General features: G+C 34.9%; 1 protein-coding gene across 1 annotated transcript in view; it reads left to right on the forward strand.

Moving 5' to 3' along the window:
* The window catches only part of Aff2 (AF4/FMR2 family member 2), a 328595-nt gene that overhangs the window by 33278 nt on the left and 287137 nt on the right, over positions 1-8180 (forward strand). The gene's annotated exons all lie outside the window — the stretch shown is intronic.

Genomic DNA, 8180 nt, shown 5'->3' on the forward strand with positions numbered 1-8180 from the left:
CCATTTAAAGACAGTATAAGAAGACATGGTCCTTCATAAACTTATGGAATCTTAGAACTGTTTAAGGTGCTAATAAGTTATCTAGCTCCTCTCCCTAGAAAAAAAATGGAGCTGCACAATGTTTTAGACTTCCTGAAGAGAGCCTATGGTTCTTTCAGAGAATCTGTGCACTGATGCTTGACATAATTCTTGAACAAGGACGTGGGCAAGAGTCAGAGCCATATTCACAGCTCAACTCACTTCCTTTAGCCCCTTGTTTTCAGAAAGTTTCAAGTTCTTATAGTCTGTTTTCTTCTATGTAAAATATAAATAACAATAACCTCTCAGTGAGTTTGGCACTGAATGTGTTAATAGGAATCATTCAGTCACATTGTCAAACACTAAACCTATTTTTCTATTCTCAATACCTACCATATTTTTATGTATTTCTATCAAGGACAAAGGAATTGTCTACATTGCTAGACTATTGTTGAGAGCTATTATTTCTCATGCTGCCCTACCCAGCAGATCAATTTGGATTAAAAAAAAACCCTCAAAATGTTAAAATTATGAATGCTCAGAAAAATATTAGCTGAGGAAATGTAAATCCACACTGAGTTCTTAGAATAAGACAATCAATCAAAAAACAAGCTGAAATGTTTAATTAGCATGTTGTTGATCATAATGGGTTAAGGGCACATGCATGGATGTGTGCATGTACAGGAATATTAGAATGTTATTAAATTAGACATTAGTGATTATCTTATTTTAGTCTCCCTATTAGAAGTCTTCAGGCTTTCATACTTCTTCTGCACACCTGCTAATGGATTTAAATGTGGATTTTCCATGGTTTATTACTAATGAACAGCTGAAGATTTTTGGTCCCCCATCCATTCGCACCAGTAGTACAGTAGAGGCAGCAAGATCAGCAGTTCAAGGACAGCCTAGATACCATTAAATTCTATTTCATAGAAGAACAATAATATTTTTTAAATTTGTATAGGAACATACATATTTACAGAGAAACATGCGTATATGCATGCGCACAATCATATGTAAAAACAGGGTTGCAGCAGATGACACATACTACAGTTGTTATACCAAGTGAGGATGTAGGTAGCTTTATAAACATGACATTTGATGTGGAAATTAAAGGAGGGCAGCAGTGGGTGGTTAGCTTTAAAATCAAGTTATTTAGCTGGTCATTGTACAGGTGACTCAGATTGGCTTTGTATACTGTGAACATGTTGATTCCTAAGCTTAAAAATATGCAAACCCAATTTTAAGAAAAGTGGTGGAATTAATACTCATTATATACACAAAGCCCTTCTATTGAGCTTTTCATTGCTTTGTAGTTATTTTCTCCAAAATAAAATGCATAATTATTTGAATACACTTTTAACACACACACCATGTGGGCTAAGCCTGCTCTTGACATCTAAAGTCCTTTGAATGAAAGTGTGAATGGCCCCCTGCTACCATGGTACCCGTCAAGTGTCATGTGAACCTTAGTCTCCCAGGTTTCAAGAGAAATAAAAGATTGTCAGACCAGCCTGCTCCTGAGAAAGAAGCAAAATGCAAGACCTGGAGAGCAGCAAAGAGGTCTTGCCAGAAATGAGGCAACCAGTAGGTATTTGTTTCATAGAAAAAAGGGTGGATGGGTGAATGTATGGGTGGATGGTTAAGCAAACCAAATGATACAGTAAGATTAGCATCTATATACTATTTTACCAAAGCATATTTGTTTACATGAGAAAGGAAATCTATTTTAAAGAACAAAATACTTTTGATTTGTTGTGCCAAAATTAATACTCAATACTGTATCTTACACTTATAAGAAGCTTCTTAAATTGCTATTGAAGTGAGCTGATTTTTGTCTTGCCTTGAGAAAATCCAAAATGCTGCTTTGAGTAAATAGCAATTGGTAAGTATTGTGTATTTGAAGACTGTGTCAGAGAACAGTGAGTGATACGTAATAACTGTAAATCATATGATTACCATTTTCATTATTAGAGGGAAACATTTTCTAGAGAATCAAGAATGGATGAGGTTATGTGATATATACTAAACTGCATTCTTGGTGAGCTAGTGGGAAGAATAACAGAGATAACTATTAAGATCTAGTTATTCTAGGTAGTGGTTCTTGAGTCTTGTGCTAGTTACTTATATACTGACTAACTTACATCTATTCGCCAAGCTAAGTATATCTCAGCTATATCAGAGGGAGAAATGATGCTTGATTTACTTTTGTTTTTAAGAGGTTCTGAGAAAATTTCCTGTGGTTCTAGATGTACAAGTGTTGTACAAATTGTAAATTGTCTTGTATGTATATGGGGATTTCAAAGATCTCAAGTGGAGTCCTCATGATGCTTTTACCTGTTAAATCAAAATATGTATTCTTTTCAATACTTATGGTTATAAATATGAAAGAGCAATTTTACATTGCATCAGTGACTGAATTGGTTGATAGTTGACGTTAAGCCATCATGCTCTGAACTCTAGCTTTGGATATTCATAAACTTCTAGAGTTACCAGTATGGATTTCTTTGCATTCTTGTGAGCTAGGAAGCTTGGAGTGGTTTCAAGTTGCTGTTATGGTAATTTTGCCAGTGTGCATTTAGCATTGGTATTAGGTAAGAGGCATGTCTTTTAAAATAGGGTATGTATCTAGCTCCTATTTTCACCTCTCTATTGAAGAAGGATTAAGTACAGATTTAAACTGTATGATTCCTCAAATAGGCTGTCTTTCATAAAACAAAATCTTTCCCTTAACAAGCCCCATATCACTCTTTTCGAAGCACTGGATATTGATCATTAGAAACCTACTTAGAGCATCTCTTCTTATAAAACATATTACTGGCTGGGCAGTGGTGGTGCATGCCTTTAATCCCAGCACTTGGGAGGCAGAGGCAGGTGGATTTCTGAGTTTGAGGCCAGTCTGGTCTACAGAGTGAGTTCCAGGACAGCCAGGGCTACACAGAGAAACCCTGTCTCGAAAAAACAAAAACAAAACAAAACAAAACAAAGCCAAACAAAACGATATTACTCAGTAGAACTATGGTTTATGTTTGGCTTTTTCCTATCCAACTAAATTTGTTTCTGGTAAACATTAAATCCAGGTATACCAAATTCTTAAGAAGTTACTCTGGGAAGGTGTATGTTGATATGTTAAAGGAAGTAGGTGTATCAACAATTTAAATATGGAAGACAATAAGAGATTTAAAAGTATTATCAATGAAAAGGAACCTATGGAGGATATTTTTGATGAGTATGGTTATTATGGTTATAAAATAATTAATGAGTATAATCACCCTTCACTAATCAGAATGATTCCCACTTAAGAAACAGGCTTTTGAATGCTGATTTCTTTTTATTTAGCAAGGCCAAACAAATTTAATTCTGGTGGAAGATTTGGTTATCTTTAATTTTGTGCCTTTAGTTTCAAATTGTGCATAGTCATGTACTATTATGTGGAAACTAAAAGTGAATTTGCCGAGAGAAATCATATATTTCTTTAAAATGGCTTTAAACAGATATATTGAAGTTTGACAGATAAAGGAATCATGCATAAATTAAGGATCAGAGACTACATTTATAGCCTGGGCCCTCCATTTAAAGCACAAATTCCTGTAACCACTTAAAATATCTGTCAGCACCAAAGGCTAGAGGCTAAAGGTGCGAGCTGCCAAGTCTGATGACCTTAATTTGATTCCTGAAACTCACATGGTGGAAGGAGAGAACTGATTTCTGGAAATTGTCCTGCAGCCCCCACTCACACACCTTGGCATGTTTGTATGCACAAATGCACATGCAAAACACACACAGACAGACATATGCAAAAGTAAATATAATAAAATAGGCTTTCATCAACTTTGAACAAACATATACCTGGCCACCTGTATCCTTGACTTCATCTCAAGCTTCATTTGGAGCAGAGCACCAAAGTTTGAAGTGAGCCTCACGGTGCAAACTTGTGTGCAAAACAAGCATAGGACGAACGACAATCTCAGCTAACTGAGCCTCTCAGAGCCTCCAGGGACTAAACCACCAACCAACGAGCATATATTGCCAGTCCATGGCTTCTACTAATACATGCAGCAGAGGAGAGCCTTATTCGGCATCATTGTGGAGGGCGGTTAGTCCTGTTAATGCTTGCCCAGTGAAGGAGAATGCTAGAGGGGTGAGGCTGGAGTGGGTAAGTAGGCAGAGGACTCTTAGAGGCAAAGGAGAAGGGGGTATTGGATGGGGATTTGCAGAGGGGTGACCAGGAAGGGGGACAACATTTGAAATGTAAATAAAAAAATTAATCAATAAAAATTAAAAACCCAAGAATTTGTTATCTAAATAAAATTTTACTTGCAATTATTTTGTGAAATAGAAATAAAATCATTTTGGCTAAATGTGAAATGTCAGGTAGATTTTAGTTTTCTCACCCGCACCCATGTGGTAGGAGAGAACCACATGATTATTGTATTGGTGTATTGTTGAAATATTTCTCTTTTAATTAAAATTGACATCTTTTAACCTTGGTCTTATTACAACTCATTATTACATAAGCATTATCTATATTATATGTTAAGAGATTAAAGTAATTCTTAAGTTCTGAATTCTAACTGCAAATTTGAAATTAATGTATAATTGTTGAAAAGCTTCACACACACACACACACACACACACACACACACACACTAGGTGTTTAAGTGAAAATTCATCATGTTAAAACCCCAAAACTATTATGGGCGAATTTACCCTTTACCATAATCTTAGGCAATGAGAAGTGTTCTGTTAAGCTCTCTATTTTACTCATATATTGATGTTTTTTCCTTGGAGACAGGAGAGAAAAAGTAGATAAAGGAACAATATCTGTGGGCTGAAAATAATTTTATAATTAGAATTGTATAATGTCTATATTATTTTAACAAAATTTGAAAAATTAACACAATTATGCCCATGTCATGGCAACAACTTGTAAAATGCTAACGGAATATATAGGGAAATCTGTGATATTTCCATAGAGATTTCAAGGTCTTGTCTTTAAATGACAGTAATTAACATGAATAGTGATTCTACTCTGTTTTACTATAAATTTGACACCTTGAGTATAGGAGAAGGCATCCAGTGTTATGAATATCAAATAAAAGGTTTAAAATCTTTAATATATAAGTAAATCTTATTGGAGAAAAACGCTTGTTCTTTGTATAAGGAACACTATGGTTATCAGAAATTAATTCTCACAGTTGCTAAAACTCTCCTTTCTAACCACATATCATGACACATTGCCTTTATAAAATTTAATAACCTATTTAATTTTTTTGTAAACTCTCAGTACTTTGATCTTAAATTTGTCTAGGTAAAAGCCTATCCTTTCCTATCACATGCTGTGTATTCCTGTAGGCATACAAGCACATGTATTATTTTCTCTCATAAACTCAAACTAATTTTCTATGGGTTTTGTCTTAGGAGATTTGAAGCCAGAAGTATATATAAAGTTCAATTTCAGAAATAGCTTAGTTAGAATTTCATAGTATATTAGTGGTGGAAATTATAAATTCTATGATTTTTAACCAAATCAAAATGAATGTATATATGAAAATTAATAAAACCATAACTTATTATATTTCTATTCTGATGTGCTTAATGCGTAAAAGAACTCACAAGATAAAGCTGGTGACCTTATTTTGCATATGATGAATGAAATGTTGAGGAAAGAGAGATGCTAGAGTTCATACCTAGAGTTCTAATTCTGGCATAAAATGTCCACAAAAGCAGTGACCTTACTACTTTTACTCTTCAATCAGAATACATCTCATTAGTACATACTGACTGAGCATTCACTACTGTGTTAGGTTGTCTGTGTGAGTAACTTTTCGTTAGCTATGGGCTAAACTGCTCCCAGCCAAGGATAATTTCAAAACAAGAGGAGTATATATAAAACAAAAATAGCTTCATCAAATAGAGAACTGGCAATCTGTGAAACTTGAGGAATTCTTTTTGTTTGTTTAGCTTCATAGAGACACTTGAATCTAATGGTTCTGTTTGTTTCAATGGGGATGAGCAGGGGAATCTCTTGGCTGTATTTAGATGTGTGCATTTTCTATGTTTTTGTTGTAATGTATCAGCATTTTTGTAGGAACAGCGGGCAAGTAAATGCAAGTATTCACTCCCATATTCTATGATTTCCATGTTTAAAACCGACCAAGCGAGATCACGTTTCAGTGGGAACTATTTCAACATGTGGCCAAGACTAAGTATTTAAGTAGTAATTTTTTCCACTTTGACATAACTTTGAACTTTTTGGTGATCCAAAATAATCTATTTGGATTACAAAGATTTGACGTTTTCACATGGAGCTGTTATTATTTCTTTATTTTGAAGGAGAGTCATTCAGATTCAAATCAACATGTTGATTTGGCAGCAATGGAAAATTTAGAAGCACTTTTCATACTAGAAAAATGTTGAAAAGCATATTTTCAAATATCATTTAGCTGATGATATTTAGTGTTTTCTACATATTTAGTTTGCTCCTTAAGATGATATTGGTACTTAGGTAAAAGCTCATTATCCTTAAGCCTCTGACTTCCCTTCTGTTTAATTCTTCTTGAAACAAGCAGCACGTGTCTCTCTCACTTCCTGGAATTATTCTAAACAGTGTTTTTCTCTTCATGGCACAACTGAAGACTGCAGGGATGCTTCCTGTTTAGTAGGTACTGATGCTCAAGCATTTGAAGTAGCTAAGGAAATCTCACTGTAAAGGATTGGGACTTCCATAGGGTCCGGATTTTCTGTATCTTCTTCTTTTTTCCCCCCTATATTAGGGAAAAATTTTCCTACTATGTGCTGGTTCTTTTGTACAGTATGTTGCTTTCAGTGTGTGTGTGTATGTACATACACACACACACACACACACATACACACACACACACACACACATATATATATACATATATATGTATCAGTAGTTCCTTTCTTGAACTACTTGTTTAGAGTCCTAGTGTTCCTTTCCTCGTTTCCTCTGCATCTTTCCATGCCTGATTTTCTTACTTCATCCTCACCCTGCCCCTGCACTTTCTATGTTGGAGCCAGAGACTGTTTTTATTGCTACAATTTTCTAGACAAGGAAGCCATCAGTCTCGAAACCTTTTTTGACCTGTTCCTTACTCTACTTCCTAGCTTGTCCCAACATCCTCTCCTCTAGTGTTTTCCAACTGTATAAATGAGCTAATATTTTCTCTCACCATCTTGTCTTATTCTATGCTTCTCATTTCCCAGTGACACATATAAAGAGCCATGCTTCTGTGTTTCTGCCATGTGTAATATGTGCACTGCTTAAGTATGCCTCACATTGGAATTTGATTGCTTGTTAGTGATTCTTCTGCAGTAACCTGGAAACTTTTTGAGGGGAAGAAGCGTAGATGAGTTCATTTCCCAGTATATCCCTCACATCTACCTAGCACAATGCCTAGCGTTTATGTAAAATCCCAATTAATAATAACTGTGCACTTTCTTACTCTGTTAGTTTTCTAGGCTAGTCATAGCAAGTACTACAAGCACATGCCTTTCAATTGAATTACCTTTAAAGATGTTTTTTCAAAAGCCAAACATATCCTGAGGAATTTCTGGGTTTTCTTTTTGAACGTAGATTATTTGTGGACATGCAGTTTAGCTCTATGGCTTCTTTCAGATGCTTACACTCCAGTAGACCATTTACTGCTTAAGACTTTCTTACTATGTATGAATATAAACATTTGCACTGCAAATGTCCCAATAGCCACGAAGACAGTCACAGAGTCTATAGACTTTAAATGTGAGTGTTTTAAGGCCATTTGGAGCAGTAAACTTTTTTTTTTAATTCATAGATTCTACTGGCCTATCTTCTGTTGATGTCAATTGTTTTGTCAGACCCTACGCGTGTTCTTTTCTCTTGGCACCAAAACACATTTTAATGATCTAATGTGCTACTATTGCCAGAATATCATATTTGTGTGATACAGTCTAAATGTTCATTTTTTGTATGTGTATTTGAGAGGTCTTACACTTAGGTCTTCTTAGTTGATTCACTTGGAAAGCAAACATAGATACTCAGAAACCATTTGGCTGAACTTAATCTATTTGTCACCTCACAGATGATTTTTATTCATCATTTATTTGTCTATTCAGAAATAAATTACAAATAGAGAGCTCTCTTTTTTTTTTTTATTTTT

The sequence above is a fragment of the Mastomys coucha genome, chromosome X (assembly GCF_008632895.1).
Source record: "Mastomys coucha isolate ucsf_1 chromosome X, UCSF_Mcou_1, whole genome shotgun sequence".
In the NCBI taxonomy this organism is placed as follows: domain Eukaryota; kingdom Metazoa; phylum Chordata; class Mammalia; order Rodentia; family Muridae; genus Mastomys; species Mastomys coucha.